The following is a 23,141-nucleotide window of genomic DNA, read 5'->3' on the forward strand; positions in this document are numbered from 1 at the left end:
CCCTACGTTAACCACAAGCATTAGGACAACATGAAGCCTGCAAAATTCTTGAAACACAACCCAACACACCGAAAATAATACAAGTCCTACATTGACCACAAACATTAGGACGACATGCAACCTGCAAAATTCTAAAACACAACACAAAAACCCAAAAATAATACAAGTCCCACATTGACCAAAACATTAGGAAAACCTGAATCCTGTAAAATTCTAAAAACACAACATAAAACACCAAAATAATACAAGACCCTACGCTAACCACAAACATTAGGACAACATGAAGCCTGCAAAATCCCCAAAACATCACCCAACACACTAAAAATAATACAAGTCCTACATTGACCACAAACATTAGGACAACATGAAACCTACAAAATTCTTGAAACACAACCCAAAACACCGAAAAAGTAGTCTATATGGGTGTGTGATCGCTACCCCTTTTGACCACTGGGGGGCGCCACTGAGTCAATTAATGCATACATTATGCAAATTAGTAATTAAATTCTTTACATTCCATAATCATAAATCATATTTGTATATCTCATAAATATTATAATTATAATTAGCATAATCATAAAATTCCATACATTCCTTAAATTCTTTACATAAAGGATATTGTGTTGGTGACCGTCTCTGTGACGTATTTGTATGATTATATTGGTTTTGGAGGACTGATGGGGACATAGCTTGTTTAGCTCTTTAACATTCGTCAGCCAATCTGATCCCAACAGTTAGGCCTGTGTAGACATTACTTAAAATAAAAGTAATAGTTTAATCAAGTTTATAAAAATTGACATTAACAAATGCCGTAGCTTATCTAAGTGTGAAGCTTCACAGCGCCCCTATAATATTAGCTCTGAGTTCGATGGGGGAGGCAGACAAAAGGTCTCAGATTACAGTACTGAGGGAGAATTGGGGGGGTTGATATTATGATGCGGTGTTGTCACTCACGGTTTGTGAATGAGTTTAAAGTAACCCCCCCTATGGCCTTCTGGGTAATGCTAGATGCATTACACTGCAGTACCACCTATGCCCTGATGTGATTTCAGTCACATAGTGCAATGTTTTCAGCGGAATGCATATAAATATTGATAAAAACTATAACTAAGTGGTCATAGATTGTTTTTTGTCTTTAACATTCAGCCAAGCATTCAACCAAATCTGACCACAACAGTTAGGCCTGTGTAGACATTACTTAAAATAAAAAGTAGTAGTTTAATTATAATTTTATAAAGTTTATTGACATTAACAACTGCCGTAGCATTTCTAAGTGTGAAGCTTCACAGCGCCCCTATAATATTAGCTCTGAGTTCGATGGGGGGAGCAGACAAGGAATCAGATTACAGTACTGAGAGGAGGAATGGTGAGTGATACTATGATGCGGTGTTGTGACTCACGGTTTGTGAATGGATGACCCGCTGCTGTGGCAGTCACGAATCCAGACTTTTGTTTTATTTCTGGTGTAAGTCAAGGATACCCCACCTAGTGGTCAATTTCTATATATATAATTACACTGCAGTACTACCTATGCCCTGATGTGATTTCAGTCACATAGTGCAATGTTTTCAGCGGTCTGGGACTACCAGTGGTCCTTGAGGGGGGTTCATGTGATCCCCACCAGCTAAATCATGGAGAGTTGGTAACCAAATAGAGTAATAGACCCTTCAATTAGGCTTCATGTTTTTTCCTAATGTTTGTGGTTAAAGTAGGTTTTGTATTATTTTGTGTTTTTGTGTTGTGTTTTGTGAACACGCAATACAGTTTCAGTTTAGTTATCGTTTTTAATTTATTTTTAGTTTTTTATTTAGTTTCAGTTAACTAAAATGTTTTTTTTTTTTTATTCTAGTTTTCGTTTTTTAGTTAGTTTTAGTTAACTATTATAACCTTGCTGGTCTGTTATACAGTGGATCCAGCGTCAACCCTGTCACTCATGGTTGTGAATGAGTTTAAAGTAACGCCTCCTATGGCCTTCTGGGTAATGCTAGATGCATTCCGGGGATCCAACGTCAACTATAACATTCATGGTTTAAGATTATTATACATTATAGTGTAACAAAACATGATATAGGTGTAATATGATGACAGTTATAATTAGTTATATACTGTTTGTACCATGTGAACAAAATATGTGAATATACTGTATTCTGTAAATGAAATGTTTAATTAAGTGCATGGAAGTAACTATTGCATGCTGGTTAATTTTTTTTTAACCAATCTGATCACAGCATTTCAGCTGATGCAACCTCCCCTCGATTAGGTGTGCGTGTTTGTTCTCACGGGTGGGAATAGATATGTAGAATAGGGACTCGCCGCTGTGGTAGTCACGAATGCCTGATGCATCATTGGTAATGCTACACATCTGTTATACAGTGGATCCAGCGTCAACCCTGTCACTCGTGGTTGTGGATGAGTTTAAAGTAACGCCCCCTATGGCCTTCTGGGTAATGCTAGATGCTTATGACACCATGGATTCACAGTTAACCATGACACTCATGGTTTAAGATTATTATACATTATAGTGTAACAAACAAAACAAAACATGATATAGATATAATAAGATATTAGCTATAGAGTTACACGTATACTTTAAAAATGATAGGCCAGCAAATATAGAGTGAATCATTAAGAATAATAATAAAAAATAAAAAATAATACTTAATACAGGTCTAGTGTACAATCTATTCATTGTTGGTATAGATGTTATGATGGACGGAACTTTACAGAAGATATATTATGATGCTGGTAACCCTGGGGGGTTAGGAGGGGTAGCCAGACTGATCGCAGCTGCTAAAACAGATCATGGGGTCACTCCTAAAATAGTGGAGGTTAAAAAGTGGTTAGAGAAACAGGATGTATATACACTTCATGCTCCTGCGGCCAAGAATTTTAGGAGAAATAGAGTATTTGTAAGCGGTATAGATAAACAATTTCAAGCTGTCATTGTCGACCTTTGAGGTCAAACTGGGTTTTTTTTTTTTTACATACACTGAATAATAAATATGAAATAAACATGAGATAAAAACAACGATGAAAATGAGTCTGATATTTTTTATTTAGTGAGAAACATGTAACACATATTTACACAGGTATGTTACACAATACATCTAACAGATCCAAAACTAAATCATATAGTACAAAATGTAGTATAAATTGAGTTATCAATGATGATTTTATCTGAGTCTATAAGTGTATAGTGGGCACACTGTACACAGGGGGCTTGTGGGTCGTCAGGTGGCTATGGAGGCCGATTCTGGATCCGATTACTCTGATGCAGTATGGACAGGGGAATGTAGTGTTGGGTTTAGGTTCTTTTTGGGTTCTGAGTCTGCGTTTGTCCTGTGCATCATGGCGAAGGTCATCATCATATTTTGTAGCACCCTCATGGACAAGGTTTGGTGCATCTAGATCTAGAGGGGAGGTTGCGTCCTCATCATCAGAGTATGCAGGGGTTGCACTGGTTTGGAATAGTTCGGGGTTGAGGAGGGTTGGGGTTGTGCTGGGAAGTTGTCCAACTCCCCATCTACTATTCTGGATCGTAGTCAAGTCCATCGGTTCGATAGCATCAAAAATATTCATCATCCGTATCGATTATCAACCCGTCTGACTCCAAGTCCACCAGGTCCTCCTTATCAATTCTGGGCATATGTATGCTTAACAGCTCGGCAGTCATGACCGCATCATCCATTCTCTCTTTGTATATTTCGAGAGCCGGAGTATAGACCAATCTGTCCTCTAGTGGATCCACATATCCCCATACTCTGTAAGGATCGTATGAGTTGAACAGAGGTTTGGTGTGGTTTGGTTCGGTTGACGATAACGTCTGAAGTTCCATTGATTCATTATGGGATCCTCGTGTATCCATAGCATCCATGACTAATATTGAGAGGAAATAATTGACGAATAATTGAGGAATCGTAGCCTTATCCTCGGGGTGTGAAAGATCTGATGCAGATGTAGATCTGAGACCTCCCTTTTAAATAGGCTGTCCTGATTCTATACACCACACCCCCTCTCATTGTTACACAAATCACACATGTTTACAAAGCTACCTGTCATTTATGCAACATTGTACTGTTTAACATCAGCATCTGTTTATTAATTAGTTCTGGTAGCATGGTTTGGTCCAGGTTGAGACATCCACTATCACTAGGAATAAAACCACGTTGCAGTTAAGAAATGCAACAGTTGTTAAACGTGTACGAATTGTGTACAACAAGAGACGAGTATACCCCGACTTCACCACCCTTCCTTATGGCTACTAACGGAGATGGTTTTAAAGATGCTAATGGTTTTCAAACCAAATTACAACATCCTTTTAGTATGCTAATAGCAGGGCCGTCTAATAGCGGGAAGACTTTCTTTGTGAAAGAGCTAATTGAACATGCTGATCAGATTATCTCTGCTAAAGTAGAGAATATTGTGTACATATATGCTTGTTGGCAAAAGATGTATGATGATTTATTGAAAATCAGGCCTATCAACTTTGTACAAGGAATTCCAGAGTCATTATGTGATGATAACCTCTTACCTACTAATGTACATAATTTATTAATAATTGATGATGTCATGGATGCAGCTAGTCAGAATCAAGAGGTTCAGAATGTTTTCACAAAGTACGTACATCATAGGAATCTCAGTTGTATCTATTTACTACAGAACATCTTTATACAAGGTAAGGCTAGCAGAACTATTAGCTTGAATGCTAATTACTTAGTCTTATTCAAAACAGCCAGAGACAAGAATCAGATAATGTTGCTAGCACGGCAGATGTATCCGGGGGATACTAAATATTTTTTACAAGCCTATAACGACGCCACCAGTCGTTCATATGGATATCTACTTGTTGACTTTAAAACAACAACACCGGACTGTTTTCGTCTCAGATCAGAGATATTAGCAGACACATCAGTAGTCTATTTACCTAGAAAAACCCTGTTGTAATCATGTCAGACCTCATTCGTAGAAATTTAGTCCTACTGGAAAGATTGTATAAGGCCAGTCCTAAAACCAGACGCATTATTCTGAAAAATGCCAGTTCAGATTTTCTGAATGCTCTCTGTGAAATCTCCATTAATATTCTGCGTGGCAAAATACCGTTATCAGCTAAACAATATAACGCATTGCAGAAGAAAAAGGGGCATGTGAGGTTAATTGCAGATAAACGGATTAATCTAACCAAAAAGAAACTAATTATTAACCAGAGAGGTAATGGTTTCATTCTGCCATTGCTAGCTGCTGCACTGCCTTTCATAACCAGTCTATTTTCACGGAGATAGTTTTTATTTCTACTATTTTTTATTTACAAATATGGACCACGTACAGAAAATGTTTCTAGTACCACAACAGCAGTTGGATAGTTTAAAACAGCTATCATCATCATCAGCATCACCTCGTGAATCTATCAGACAAGTCGCTGAGAATGAATTGGATAAATCAATACTAGATGTCTTGAACACCCCTGACACCGATTTACATGCAAAAGCGAAGAAATACACTATGGTTTTACATAGATATTTGGCTCTGGTTAAACAGAGAGGGGCCGATACAACTATGCTCACATTGTCATTACCTAAAGGCATACAAAACACTCATGTGGATGATAGTGCAGAAAATGCTAATGTTGTAACCTCAGAAGACCATGTTTTGAAGGATATTTTATACCATATGCCTGACAAAAACAAGAAGAATGTTCAACACATTATGGATACATTATCTAAATATAAAGATGATGTCTCATGGACCCCTCATGGAGAGTTAATTATCGATGGAAATACTATTAGAGGATCACATCTTTACGACTTACTTAAGAATGTAACAAATCCATTCAAGATGTCCGATGATAAGAGACCACGGGGGTGGATGCAGTTTTTGGATAAAATTGCCACATTGAATATACCTCTATCTGCCATTCCCAACAATAACGTCAAGGTATCTATCACTGCCATACAACGTAGTGATATATCTCCGGCTAGGAAACGAGGTAGACCAAGTGCCATAGCTTATGAAATATCACCAGTGAGGAGGACACCTAGGAGTCGAAGTATTACGAGGCGTACCCCATCAAAAGTCTGGCTTGATTTATGATATGGTTTATATTATGTATTTTCTTTTGATCTTTTCATTTTTGTTTTAATTGTATTTTGTTTAATTCTATGTATGTACTATGCTACTGTGATTCATATAATGTCAACAAGATGTATATGCTATACACATGCCAGTGAATGTGACTGTGTTTTATGTTATGTAAAATAGTAAAATTAAATAAAAACATTACATTTTGAAATAATTTGTATCCGTGTTTTATTTATTTATTATTAAATCATGAAATCATCTTAACATCAATTACATTTTTTCACATACAATATTTTACATAGGTCACACTAACACAATTCTTCTGAAGAAATATATTTATATCTTCAGGGAAATTCCTATATGTAGGAGGGTGTCCAAATGAATCAAAGAAATATCCATGTCGATCATTATTGATATATATGGCTAACCAATGTGCCCCATCCATCGATGACGGTTGGGTATTGATAATAACCATAACAGGTAAACTACTAATAATAATATCTGGGAGTTGATCACATGCCAATACCCCCAATAAATGTATGTGTCTCTTAACCTTCTTTTTAAGAACACTAGTTAATTCTATAGTATTCATGTCTAGTATCTAGTTTTTAATACTCTAATAATAATCCACTAAGACCTGTCTACGGTTTGATATCTCAATGATTGAATCGAAAATAGCATAACAGATCATGTTGACTGTATGAGGTAGCGGGGTTCTAAATCTGGCCTCCAAACGGACGTTTCCAGACCGGATCAATGACACGTGTCCACCACAACCCTCGTCTGGTTCTAGATTGAAGCAATACAATGTATATCCTAGACCAAAATCTCTTCGGGTGATGGCTAGGCCTCTGTCTTTCAGTTGACGACCAGTGGCCTGTATCATCTGATAATATTCACGTCCATACTGTCCATTATCGAAGGATGGTTGAAAAGGTCTCCCTGGGTATGATTGACTGTCCGTATGTAGATTCAAGAATTCTAAATTGTAATGATGGAATTTGAAGGGATTCCTAGTGTAGTTCCCTGTGAATGCTTCATGATCGACAAAACCGATAACTATAAACTTAGGTATCTGACCTAAAAATAAGTTCTCCTGGCTGCATAGTCGTGCTCCATTCGGTATAGAAACGGTCTTCAAACATACTCTATCAATAGGATATTTGATATTTGTCTGTGTTAAAGCTCGGGCATGCCCCATTCGGACACCCGGCGATACTGATACTTTCTTTATAAATAGACTAGCTGATACAATTTTAACCCTATAACCACCAGCAGCATTTGTAGCCATCAGACAGAAATCATCTTTAGCACGTATAAATTTCATCTTGAGATCAACGCCATTTATAAGTAATTTTTCTTGAAAAAACATATCAGAATGAATAGGAGCTATAATATCTACAATTGTACTATCGGCAGTATATACAGCTCTAGCAGTAAGACCCGCATTTTCACCAGCGGGGCTTGAAGCGTCCATATGTCCACATGTATCTTTAGAGAAGAGACCACATCCAAACTGACTGGATAGTGTATCCTCACCATAATTCAGCAAACATTCCAATATCCCTCTATAAGGATAAGTATTAGATGCATGTGATATGAGTGTATCCCCTAGCATAATATCTACTTGGGAGAATAGTGTACACCCCGGATAATTGACAAATCCTACTTCAGCTCCTGCCGCAATATTGGTTCCATTAGCATTCGTGATTTTAGCTTGTACGTGTAAATATGTATTATTCAGATCGAGATATTCCTCAGAACTCCCGGTGATGTAAAACTCGATAGGTGCGGTATCCGTGAGGGCTGACAAAGGATTTATTTCGTGGTAAGTATTCTTATCAATTGCTGTTTGAGTCAAACAAACACTGAAGAGGTCCAGTTCACTCTTTGAGCATTCTTGCGATTGAGTATGTATCAAAGACATGGTGAAATAATGTAGAATGGGAAGTATGGTTAGAAGATGTCTCTAGTTGACGATCTAGTAGTCCTACTGATGTGACGTCTAGCCTTTGTCTTCTTCTTATGGGTCTCGGCTACTCTTTTATACGTATTTCTACGTTTCTTGATACGCCCATGTGTCTGGAACCTTGGAGGCCGTTTAATACCCCTCATATGATGAATCATTAACCCCGATCCTTGCTGTCGTGGTTTTGAAGGCCTATTCATCATGTGTGTGATTACATCCCCTGCAATATTCTTAGCAGCTGTCTTCAGATGTGGTTTTGCGATAGTGAAACCACTCTTTAAAAGAGGCATAGCAAAACGAAAGATATTTCGAAAAATACCTCCCAGTCCCGATCCATATTGTGTAGGTGCGCCCGTAAACCCCGGTAGTCCAGATCCTGCTTGATTAGCATAATATGACATATACCTGTCATCATGCGCAATGTATGGAGAGCCTCTCATTATTCTCACGGTCCTAAGATCTATCACGTATAGGTCTAAAGTGTAATTTAGCAACTACCTTCCCATATGTAAATGGTACATGTAAATTCTGATCAGTCTTCAGAGAGATTTCTATATCACCTATCATAGACCTGGACAGACGGGTGTAGTGTGGCTTATCATACAAGAGGTATGGCATTCGGCGGACATCGTCGGCTATATTTATACTTCTCAATAAGGGGACATAACTATCCCCAACAATCTGATAATCCACGATATCTGTATACACATATATATTATAACATCCTCCGTAGATATCGGCAGGGTGTGGACTATAGCGTATAGGTTGATGGTGTGTAGGTATTTCAAACGGTTCACCAGGTGTAAACCCTAGAATTAACGCTAAACGTCCTCTAAATACTACGGTCATTCCTTCCCCGCCTGTGAAAAATATGCGATTTTCAATAGCGTTATACATCACGGCGACTTTTTTTACTCTATGATGTAATAGATTATTTATTTCCTTAATAATCCTAGAAATGCTATCGTAGACCCCTGGAGCTAACATTAACTGTATCGGTCCTATAGAACTAACTTTTACGATTCCATCTGTTTCATGTGGAGTAAAAGTAATCCACCCGTCATCCTTTGTAAAATTATGCCAGTTACGTGGGTATTGTATCTCGATTAAACCCACCTCATAAGGTTCTTTGAGGATGATAGGTTTCGCTAGTTTAGTTCTATAATTCCATATCTTGTTAGAGGGGTATACATCTAGTGATGCATTACTAGGTAGTGTTAAATAAAACCCTTGTCCTTCCATTGTGTGATTCACATATGATATGATTCTTACGATCTCCTCATAGTCTTAAATACGCTATACTCTTAATTCAAAATTATATCGACTACTACACTTGATCAATAATCTCACTTTCTGGTACCCATGAATTGAACTTTTCACCCCAACCTAGCCATTTAATTAATACCATTATACGACCTCGAGACTTTTTCTTTTTTAGTATTTTTTCTATTTTGAAAACCTTATTTTTGTCGATGATAACTTTCTGTAGCTCCTTTTCATAAAACGTACCCTGTATATCCTCCCCTGAAGCATCCTGTAACTTGTAAACTGGTGGGGATCTCATGATACATTCCGTTATTTTGAAAAATTCATCTGTAAATGTCTGTTCATAACCTTTTCTAAACACCCCTCTATATTTTGAGATGCGTACAGTATCACCCATATTGTATTTACATTTTATACTATAGCTATTCTTAGACTTGTATAAATTATTGAATACTATATTCTCATTATCCTTATTAACCATAGATGGGGCCATTTTAATAGATCTATGATATGATCCATTATAGGCATCGACTAATTGCTGTAGAACAGGTATATATCTCCGGGAATTGACTGATGTCAAATAACGCCACATCTTTGTCTTCAGGGTCCTATTGAAACGCTCGACTATACTAGCCTTGGTCTCATTATCAGTTGAGAAATGATGGATCCCATTTCCTTGCATCAATTGTTGAAATGTCTTGTTATAAAATTCTTTCCCGGCATCAGTTTGTAATTTCTGAGGAGTTCTCCCCTCATTCAAGATATCTTTAAAGGCCTCTGTAACACAAGCTCCCGTCTTATTGTGTAGAGGTCTCACCCATGCATATTTTGAAAACACATCTATACATGTCAGAATATACCTAATACCGTCATTTTCTTTAGAATATTCCCCCATTTCAACCAGATCAGCTTGAAATTGTTTATCTATACCGCTTACAAATACTCTATTTCTCCTAAAATTCTTGGCCGCAGGAGCATGAAGTGTATATACATCCTGTTTCTCTAACCACTTTTTAACCTCCACTATTTTAGGAGTGACCCCATGATCTGTTTTAGCAGCTGCGATCAGTCTGGCTACCCCTCCTAACCCCCCAGGGTTACCAGCATCATAATATATCTTCTGTAAAGTTCCGTCCATCATAACATCTATACCAACAATGAATAGATTGTACACTAGACCTGTATTAAGTATTATTTTTATTTTTTTATTATTATTCTTAATGATTCACTCTATATTTGCTGGCCTATCATTTTTAAAGTATACGTGTAACTCTATAGCTAATATCTTATTATATCTATATCATGTTTTGTTTTGTTTGTTACACTATAATGTATAATAATCTTAAACCATGAGTGTCATGGTTAACTGTGAATCCATGGTGTCATAAGCATCTAGCATTACCCAGAAGGCCATAGGGGGCGTTACTTTAAACTCATTCACAACCACGAGTGACAGGGTTGACGCTGGATCCACTGTATAACAGATGTGTAGCATTACCAATGATGCATCAGGCATTCGTGACTACCACAGCGGCGAGTCCCTATTCTACATATCTATTCCCACCCGTGAGAACAAACACGCACACCTAATCGAGGGGAGGTTGCATCAGCTGAAATGCTGTGATCAGATTGGTTAAAAAAAAATTAACCAGCATGCAATAGTTACTTCCATGCACTTAATTAAACATTTCATTTACAGAATACAGTATATTCACATATTTTGTTCACATGGTACAAACAGTATATAACTAATTATAACTGTCATCATATTACACCTATATCATGTTTTGTTACACTATAATGTATAATAATCTTAAACCATGAATGTTATAGTTGACGTTGGATCCCCGGAATGCATCTAGCATTACCCAGAAGGCCATAGGAGGCGTTACTTTAAACTCATTCACAACCATGAGTGACAGGGTTGACGCTGGATCCACTGTATAACAGACCAGCAAGGTTATAATAGTTAACTAAAACTAACTAAAAAACGAAAACTAGAATAAAAAAAAAAAACATTTTAGTTAACTGAAACTAAATAAAAAACTAAAAATAAATTAAAAACGATAACTAAACTGAAACTGTATTGCGTGTTCACAAAACACAACACAAAAACACAAAATAATACAAAACCTACTTTAACCACAAACATTAGGAAAAAACATGAAGCCTAATTGAAGGGTCTATTACTCTATTTGGTTACCAACTCTCCATGATTTAGCTGGTGGGGATCACATGAACCCCCCTCAAGGACCACTGGTAGTCCCAGACCGCTGAAAACATTGCACTATGTGACTGAAATCACATCAGGGCATAGGTAGTACTGCAGTGTAATTATATATATATAAATTGACCACTAGGTGGGGTATCCTTGACTTACACCAGAAATAAAACAAAAGTCTGGATTCGTGACTGCCACAGCAGCGGGTCATCCATTCACAAACCGTGAGTCACAACACCGCATCATAGTATCACTCACCATTCCTCCTCTCAGTACTGTAATCTGATTCCTTGTCTGCTCCCCCCATCGAACTCAGAGCTAATATTATAGGGGCGCTGTGAAGCTTCACACTTAGAAATGCTACGGCAGTTGTTAATGTCAATAAACTTTATAAAATTATAATTAAACTACTACTTTTTATTTTAAGTAATGTCTACACAGGCCTAACTGTTGTGGTCAGATTTGGTTGAATGCTTGGCTGAATGTTAAAGACAAAAAACAATCTATGACCACTTAGTTATAGTTTTTATCAATATTTATATGCATTCCGCTGAAAACATTGCACTATGTGACTGAAATCACATCAGGGCATAGGTGGTACTGCAGTGTAATGCATCTAGCATTACCCAGAAGGCCATAGGGGGGGTTACTTTAAACTCATTCACAAACCGTGAGTGACAACACCGCATCATAGTATCAACCCCCCCAATTCTCCCTCAGTACTGTAATCTGAGACCTTTTGTCTGCCTCCCCCATCGAACTCAGAGCTAATATTATAGGGGCGCTGTGAAGCTTCACACTTAGATAAGCTACGGCAGTTGTTAATGTCAATTTTTTATAAAATTATAATTAAACTACTACTTTTTATTTTAAGTAATGTCTACACAGGCCTAACTGTTGTGGTCAGATTTGGTTGAATGCTTGGCTGAATGTTAAAGACAAAAAACAATCTATGACCACTTAGTTATAGTTTTTATCAATATTTATATGCATTCCGCTGAAAACATTGCACTATGTGACTGAAATCACATCAGGGCATAGGTGGTACTGCAGTGTAATGCATCTAGCATTACCCAGAAGGCCATAGGTTACTTTAAACTCATTCACAAACCGTGAGTCACAACACCGCATCATAGTATCAACCCCCCCAATTCTCCCTCAGTACTGTAATCTGAGACCTTTTGTCTGCCTCCCCCATCGAACTCAGAGCTAATATTATAGGGGCGCTGTGAAGCTTCACACTTAGATAAGCTACGGCAGTTGTTAATGTCAATTTTTATAAACTTGATTAAACTATTACTTTTATTTTAAGTAAATGTCTACACAGGCCTAACTGTTGGGATCAGATTGGCTGACGAATGTTAAAGAGCTAAACAAGCTATGTCCCCATCAGTCCTCCAAAACCAATATAATCATACAAATACGTCACAGAGACGGTCACCAACACAATATCCTTTATATAAAGAATTTAAGGAATGTATGGAATTTTATGATTATGCTAATTATAATTATAATATTTATGAGATATACAAATATGATTTATGATTATGGAATGTAAAGAATTTAATTACTAATTTGCATAATTTATGCATTAATTGACTCAGTGGCGCCCCCCAGTGTTCAAAAGGGGTAGCGATCACACACCCATATAGACTACTCGAAAATAATACAAGACCTACGTTAACCCAAAACATTAGGACGACATGAAACCTGCAAAAATTCACAAAACACAACACAAAAACCCAAAAATAATACAAGTCCCACATTGACAAAAACATTAGGAAAAACCTGAATCCTGTAAAATTCTAAAAACACAACACAAAACACAAAAATAATACAAGACCTACGTTAACCCAAAACCTTAGGACAACATGAATCCTGCAAAATTCACAAAACACAACACAAAACACCAAAATAATACAAGACCCTACGTTAACCACAAGCATTAGGACAACATGAAGCCTGCAAAATTCTTGAAACACAACCCAACACACCGAAAATAATACAAGTCCTACATTGACCACAAACATTAGGACGACATGCAACCTGCAAAATTCTAAAACACAACACAAAAACCCAAAAATAATACAAGTCCCACATTGACCAAAACATTAGGAAAACCTGAATCCTGTAAAATTCTAAAAACACAACACAAAACACCAAAATAATACAAGACCTACGTTAACCCAAAACCTTAGGAAAACATGAATCCTGCAAAATTCACAAAACACAACACAAAACACCAAAATAATACAAGACCCTACGCTAACCACAAACATTAGGACAACATGAAGCCTGCAAAATCCCCAAAACATCACCCAACACACTAAAAATAATACAAGTCCTACATTGACCACAAACATTAGGACAACATGAAACCTACAAAATTCTTGAAACACAACCCAAAACACCGAAAATAATACAAGACCTACGTTAACTACAAACATTAGGACTACATGAAACCTGCAAAATTCTAAAACATAACACAAAAACCCAAAAATAATACAAGTCCCACATTGACCAAAACATTAGGACAACATGAAACCTACAAAATTCTAAAACACAACACAAAACCCAAAAAATAATACAAGACCCTACGTTAACCACAAACATTAGGACAACATGAAGCCTGCAAAATTCCCAAAACATCACCCAACACACTAAAAATAATACAAGTCCTACATTGACCACAAACATTAGGACAACATGAAACCTACAAAATTCTTGAAACACAAGCCAAAACACCGAAAATAATACAAGACCTACGTTAACTACAAACATTAGGACAACATGAAACCTACAAAATTCTTGAAACACAACCCAAAACACCGAAAATAATACAAGACCTACGTTAACCCAAAACCTTAGGACAACATGAATCCTGCAAAATTCACAAAACACAACACAAAACACCAAAATAATACAAGACCCTACGTTAACCACAAGCATTAGGACAACATGAAGCCTGCAAAATTCTTGAAACACAACCCAACACACCGAAAATAATACAAGTCCTACATTGACCACAAACATTAGGACGACATGCAACCTGCAAAATTCTAAAACACAACACAAAAACCCAAAAATAATACAAGTCCCACATTGACCAAAACATTAGGAAAACCTGAATCCTGTAAAATTCTAAAAACACAACACAAAACACCAAAATAATACAAGACCTACGTTAACCCAAAACCTTAGGAAAACATGAATCCTGCAAAGTTCACAAAACACAACACAAAACACCAAAATAATACAAGACCCTACGTTAACCACAAACATTAGGACAACATGAAGCCTGCAAAATCCCCAAAACATCACCCAACACACTAAAAATAATACAAGTCCTACATTGACCACAAACATTAGGACAACATGAAACCTACAAAATTCTTGAAACACAACCCAAAACACCGAAAATAATACAAGACCTACGTTAACTACAAACATTAGGACTACATGAAACCTGCAAAATTCTAAAACATAACACAAAAACCCAAAAATAATACAAGTCCCACATTGACCAAAACATTAGGACAACATGAAACCTACACAATTCTAAAACACAACACAAAACCCAAAAAATAATACAAGACCCTACGTTAACCACAAACATTAGGACAACATGAAGCCTGCAAAATTCCCAAAACATCACCCAACACACTAAAAATAATACAAGTCCTACATTGACCACAAACATTAGGACAACATGAAACCTACAAAATTCTTGAAACACAACCCAAAACACCGAAAATAATACAAGACCTACGTTAACTACAAACATTAGGACGACATGAAACCTGCAAAATTCTAAAACACAACACAAAACCCCAAAAATAATACAAGTCCTACGTTAACCGCAAACATTAGGACAACATGAAGCCTGCAAAATTCCCAAAACATCACCCAACACACTAAAAATAATACAAGTCCTACATTGACCAAAACATTAGGACATGAAACCTACAAAATTCTTGAAACACAACCCAAAACCCCGAAAATAATACAAGACCTACGTTAACTACAAACATTAGGACGACATGAAACCTGCAAAATTCTAAAACACAACACAAAACCCCAAAAATAATACAAGTCCCACATTGACCAAAACATTAGGACAACATGAAACCTACAAAATTCTAAAACACAACACAAAACACCAAAAATAATACAAGACCTACGTTAACCCCCAACATTAGGACAACATGAAACCTGCAAAATTCACAAAACACAACACAAAACACCAAAAAAATAATACAAGACCTATGCTGAACAAAACATTAGGACATGAAACCTACAAAATTCTAAAACACAACACAAAACACAAAAAATAATACAAGTCCTACGTTGACCAAGAAACATTAGGACGACATGAATCCTGCAAAATTCTAAAACACAACACAAAACACCAAAAATAATACAAGACCTACGGTGACCAAAACATTAGGACCACATGAAGCCTTCAAAATTCACAAAACACAACACAAAACACCAAAATAATACAAGACCTACGTTAACCCCAAAACCTTAGGCAAAACATGAAACCTACAAAATTCTAAAAACAAAACACCAAAAATAATACAAGTCCTACATTGACCACAAACATTAGGAAAGCATGAAACCTGTAAAATTCACAAAACACAACACAAAACACCAAAATAATACAAGACCCTACGTTAACCATAAACATTAGGAAAACATGAAACCTGCAAAATTCTAAAACACAACACAAAACACCAAAATAATACAAGACCCTACGTTGACCCAAAACCTTAGGACAACATGCAACCTGCAAAATTCTAAAACACAACACAAAACACAAAAATAATACAAGTCCTACGTTAACCACAAACATTAGGACAACATGAAACCTGCAAAATTCCCAAAACATCACCCAACACACTAAAAATAATACAAGTCCTACATTGACCACAAACATTAGGACAACATGAAACCTGCAAAATTCTAAAACACAACCCAAAACACAGAAAATAATACAAGACCTACGTTAATTACAAACATTAGGACGACATGAAACCTACAAAATTCTAAAACACAACACAAAAACCCAAAAATAATACAAGACCTACGGTGACCAAAACATTAGGACAACATGAAACCTACAAAATTCTAAAACACAACACAAAACCCCAAAAATAATACAAGACCTACGTTAACCCCAAAACCTTAGGCAAAACATGAAACCTACAAAATTCTAAAAACACAACACAAAACACCAAAATAATACAAGACCTACGTTAACCCAAAACCTTAGGACAACATGAATCCTGCAAAATTCACAAAACACAACACAAAACCCAAAATAATACAATACCTACGTTAACCACCAACATTAGGACAACATGAAACCTACACAATTCACAAAAACACCCCACAAATCGCTACACAGTATCTCTATAGTCATCTATAGTCAACATATATTTCATATTCCATCCTAATTGAAGGGTCTATTTGGTTACCAACTCTCCATGATTTAGCTGGTGGGGCTCACATGAACCCCCTCAAGAACCACTGGTATTCCCCAGACCACTGAAAAAATTACACTATGTGACTGAAATCACATCAGGACATAGTTGGTACTGCAGTGTAATTATATATATATAGAAATTGACCACTAGGCGGGGTATCCTTGACTTACACAGAAATAAACAAAAGTCAGTCTAGTGTGCGCCCTCCGAACCATCCATCCAGACAGCCATACATACAGACATATACATATAGATAGACAGAAAACACATAAAATGGACTCTCCCGTAGCTAACCCACAAATATAGTTATCCCAAAACCTGTTGAAAAAGTCAGAGTACCGTGATCTCACACAGTTATATAAAATGCATGGATATATTACCTCATGTAAGTTAATTAAGTACCTGCAAAAGAAAAAACCTACACTTTTCCAACCACAAAACAAAAACATGAACCATTAAAATCACATCAGGGCATAGGTGGTACTGCAGTGTAATTATATATATATATATAGAAATTGACCACTAGGTGGGGTATCCCTGACTTACCCAAGAAATAAACAAAAGTCTGGATTCGTGACTGTCACAGCGGCTTGCCCCTATTTTGTATGCCTATCCCCAACCGTGAGAGACAGGGTTGAGCAGACACCTAGGATGTGACTACCACAGCGGCGGGCCCATATTCCCCAACCGTGAGAGACAGGGTTGAGCAGACACCTAGGATGTGCCTACCACAGCGGCGGGCCCCTATTCTACATCTACCCCCAACCGTGAGTGCAAACACCTCGGCATTGTATCAATACCCCCAATTCTCCCTCAGTACTGTAATCTGAGACCTTTGTCTGCCACCCCCATTGAACTCAGAGCTAATATTATAGGGGTCGCTGTGAGTCTTCACACTTAGATGCTACGGCACCTGTTAATGTCAATTTATAAACTTTATAAACTTAATTAAAAACTATTACTTTTATTTTAAGTAATGTCTACATAGGCCTAGCTGTTGGGATCAGATTGGCTGACTTAATGTTAAAGACAAAACAAATATAATCATACAAATACGAACCCTGACGTCATCTCTATTGCTTCCTTATCACCCCTTATCACACTGAACCTGCCAGATGTCAGTTCAAAGGAATGGAGGCCCCCCCACCCCTGTTTTTTAAAATCTAATTAACACATACTAACACAATGACTGGTTTTTTTTTAGGGGGGTTACAAATTACAAACTACACCTGGCACTTGAAAGGAATGGAGAGCTCCCACCCCCACCAGAGCGGGAATCCTCGCATTTCTGTTTTCTGTTTGTTTTCCTTATCACACTGAACCTGCCAGATGTCAGTTCAAAGGAATGGAGAGCCCCCACCCGCACCAGAGTGCATCATTTACAATTCTATTGTTCTCCTTTTCACACCTGTATGCGGAATCTCTGCACCTGGCACGGCTACCGGCAAGGCTGGGGGACATGTCACAGGGAGATGCATGGAGGGAGGGAACGCACTCACACACACACACACACACACACACACACACACACACACACACACACACACACACACACACACACACACACACACACACCTTGTCATGGAAAATGTGAGATTAACTTTCATTATTTAATAACACTATGCTAATTATATTTATGATATATATATATAATATGATTTATGATTTATGGAATGTATGGAATTCAAGGAATGTAAATAATTGAATGCATAAATTAATTACTAATTTGCATAATTTATGCATTAATTGACTCAGTGGTCAGAAGTGGTGTCGAACACCCATACTATTAGACTACTCAGAGAGATCGGTCGGTAGTTGGTAAGTTGGTGTTTGTCGCCATTTTTAAAGATAGGAATTACTTTTGCGGTTTTCATTTTATCTGGAAAAATGCCTGTTTGAAATGATAGGTTACAGATGTGCGTAAATGGTGTTGCTATTGTCTCCATTATATCTTTTACTATTAGCATGTCAATATTGGTATTGTCTGTAGACTTTTTGGTTTTAAAATTATGCACAATATTTCTTGCTCATTTACGCTGCCAATGAAGATGGAGTGGGGGTTCATCTGAATCAGTCTGTCATCCAGACCGTCCTGATGTCTCTGCTCCTCAATTTTGCCTGCTAGATTTGGTCCAACATTTACAAAGAACTTATTGAATTCATTTGCTATTTCCGTCTCATTTTCTAGTATTTTGTTGTCTTTTTTGAAGATATTTGGGTGTTTGGCTTTGTCATTTTTAATTAGGCTATTCAATATTTTCCACGTTCCTTGTATATTATTTTTATGTTGATCCAGTAGTTTATGGTAATAATCTTTTTGACTAGTTCTTATTATATTTGTTAATTTGTTTTTATAAGTTTTATATCTAGTTTCCGTTTCTTTGGTTCTATCCTTTAGAAATTTCTTATAGAGTAGATTCTTTTTTTTGCATGCGTTATGGATACCATTTGTTATCCATGGCTTCTCGTGTTTTCTTTTATTTTTGTGGGAGGGCTTTTTCAAAGGGCAGTGTTTGTCATACAATTGTGTTATAATGGACAGGAAGGCTTCATATGCCTCGTTTGGCTCCCTTGCTAAATATACTCTGCTCCAGGTCTGTGTATTCAAATCGTGTTTGAGGGCGTTTATGGCTTCTGGTGTTCTATAACGAGTCAGTAATTGGGTGTGGTTTCTGTGTTTGATGTTCTTATTGAGAAGGTCTTGGAAAATAGCGAAAACAGGGAGGTGGTCAGTTATGTCATTAATTAGTAGTCTGGCTGTTATTTGGCTTTCTAAAGTGTTTGTGAAGATATTGTCTATTAATGTTGCTGTTTCTACGGTTATTCTACTGGGTTTGGTAATTACTGGGAATAGATTATTGCTGTACATAGTACAGTAAATCATTTGTTTTACTGTGTCCATGGGAATTTAGTAGGTCAACATTGTAGTCACCACAGGTTATGTGTACCTTGGTGGATCTAATGCTGCCAAACATCCTGTCAAGTGAGGCATTGAATGTGTTAAGACATGTCCCGGGGGATCTGTAAACACATGTAGTTAGTATTTTTTTTGAATTTTCAGCAGAAATTTCGACCGTAATGCACTCAAGAATGTTTTCTATGTTGGTTGTCATTTCTTTCACCAGACTACATGTTAATGTTGAGTCAACATAAATTGTAACTCCTCCTCCCACTTTATTCGTTCTATTTGATGTAAATAGTTCATATCCTTCCATTTGTACACTTTGGATTTTGTCGTTATCGAGCCAAGTCTCGGATACAGCTATCACACTGAATTTTTTAAACTGGCATAGGTAGTCTTTTATGTCTTTAAAATGTTTGTTTAGGCTTCTGCTGTTAAAATGTATGATTGAAAGATTTTCGTGCATTTTTAGTCCTTTAAACTGTGCATCTGTGTAGTATTCACAGCTGGTACTTATATTATTGTAGAAATTGTTTTCAGGGTCTATTTCATTTCCATGCTCGTATGGTTTGTACTCGGCGGGGTCAAAGTTTGTAAAGCTGAAATGTTCATATTTATTACAGAGGTTCTCTAGCTGTTCTCCACTGACTCTGCGGTTAATAGTTTCATCAAAAACATCTTCCTCCATATTTCCAAATGTAAGCAATGGGTTTTCTTCAATGTCTGCCATTATGGTATGGATAAAGGGTTATAGCATGTTGCACAGCATAGATTACACACATGCAGCGGTACCTCAATGCAGCAGTTCCCCCAAACACAGGGTTATAGCTTGTTGCAATTTCACAGCATAGAGGACACACACGCAGCAATACCCCCAAACATAACACACGCACCCGCAAGGAAAGGGAGAGAGAGAGGGGCAGACGGGAGAGCAGGAGAGTGGGAGAGGGAGAGAGAGACAGAGAGAAAGAGAGGGGCAAAGAGAGAGAGAGGGAGGGGCAGAGGGAGGCAGAGGGAAGGAGAGGGACTGTCTGTCTGTCTGTCTGTCTGTCTGTCTGTCTGTCTGTCTGTCTGTCTGTCTGTCTGTCTGTCTGTCTGTCTGTCTGTCTTGCCTGCCTGCCTGCCTGCCTGCCTGCCTGCCTGTCTGCCTGTCTGTCTGTCTGCCTGTCTGTCTGTCTGTCTGTCTTGCCTGCCTCTGTCTGTCTGTCTGTCTGTCTGTCTGTCTGTCTGCTTGCCTGCTTGCCTGCCTGCCTGCCTACCTGTCTGTCTGGTAAAAAAAGAGACATGTAAATAATTGATAAAGTATTCATTCTCAGTGTTAATAGGCCTGTTCAATCAATCAATCAATCAATCAATCAACAAATTATATTGTTGAAGAATAACCAAAAAATAACCCAATACCATTATAATAATAACCCAGAATAGATACAAAATTCATAACCCTTGGGTTGGGTAGATGAAAATATTTTAACCCAGTACTTGGATTGCACAAAAATAATCCAATAACCCAATTTTAACTCAGGTTGGGTAAAATATTTAGTAATCCTATGGTTGAGTAGATAAAACTACCCAGGATTTTTCTGTGTGTAGGAGGGCCATTCAGGCTGCAAGAGGAGCCTGCAGCACCACCGTTGCCCAGGTAGAGCCTGCAGCACCATTGTGGCTCAAGAATCCACCACTCCTGAATGAAGTGTCTGGTGCTGATTGATGACCATTTATGCCAAAAATCTTAATCGCTATACATGATTATGGGTTCAAACCTGTTGTGCTGAACTTTCGTAGCGGCACCAACGAGCACCAACATGCTGTGTGTCTGTCTGTCTTTTGGGGGAACATGAGTTACCAAACTATATATTTATCGTTAGTTGCTGAATGACCATTTAGTCTCGTTAGAATGAAAGAACGAAAATACATCACATAGATGCACCTGGTATCCTCAGTGATGTATCCCAAGGTCATCGGGGTTCTGGGTCTCGCGAACATCATACCCCTCACTCGGGTGACCCAGCCGAGTGATCAAGTCCCGCCTTACGTCCCAGTAGCTACCCTCGATCTAGACTGGAACTCAGCTATGCTTTCTATGGCATAGGCAGCTCCCGGCAGTATCCGCCGGGAGAAACTTGACTGCAGGACATGAGACTAATTAATTAGAGCGACAGAGAGGAGAGAGAGAGAGTGTGTGTGTGTGTGTGTGTGTGTGTGTGTGTGTGTGTGTGTGTGTGTGTGTGTGTGTGTGTGTGTGTGTGTGTGTGTGTGTGTGTGTGTGTGTGTGTGTGTGTGTGTACGTGTGTGCGTCAATTTAACAAAGGTGCAGACGATCAGAAATCAGCAGAGAGAGACCGACGTTTGCGCTACTGTATGCCGAATTGAAGTGGACTCTGCCCCAGACTTTTTTCTCTCCCTGGAAATAAAAACGTCTGGGTTTCCGAGGCTACCCTCTATCAGACCCACTAGGGAAAGACCAGGTAGAGGGACTAGGCTCTGTGGGTTGACTCCAGTCCGGGCCCCTCCTACGTCTCACCAGGTCCACTCCTGCTCTCACCACGAGTACAGCCAGGACCTGTGCGTTGGACCAGACTCCCAGCACCAGACACTTCATTCAGGAGTAGTGGATTCTGAGAATAATACTAATACAAATATAAATTTGTTTTACCTTTGAGAGTATCGCACCACATCTTTCTACGTAGTAATGTTAAAGTTGACTCACCAGTCTCCTCTTCCTGTTCATCTTTAATCTGTGGAGGTTGTGGTTCCTCCTGGACCAGACTGGATCTCCTCTCCTCATATTCAGATGAAACCTCTTTACACACAGACAGGAGGAGGGGAGAGAAGGTAGCATCAGCAGAGCAACTCAAAGATGACATTTATTCTCCCATTTGTTTTGTCAGGATAACCCTCGTTTTGTGTGTCTCGCCTTTCGAGGCGTTTCGATTAGGCTTCGGCGATATTGATTTTTTGATATCGGTATTGATGCCGTGAATAATATCGCGATTACCATTTTTATTTGGCTGGAACCCGAAATGCTGCCAAACAGCAGTATTTCCAGATGTTTTTTTACGAACCAACTTGCTAGGACTTGTTACTCTCACCGGCGCCATGTTCTGTTTGCTTTCCTGGGCGGAGGCGGTCCGACAATGCTGCTGTCGCCTCGTCGCCGTAATTCAGCGTCAGTGCCAGTCAATGCATGGACACTAAGTTATTAGGCAAATTATAGTTGTT

Source organism: Protomyctophum parallelum, assembly GCF_964188405.1.
Source record: "Protomyctophum parallelum genome assembly, chromosome: 21".
Classification (NCBI taxonomy): domain Eukaryota; kingdom Metazoa; phylum Chordata; class Actinopteri; order Myctophiformes; family Myctophidae; genus Protomyctophum; species Protomyctophum parallelum.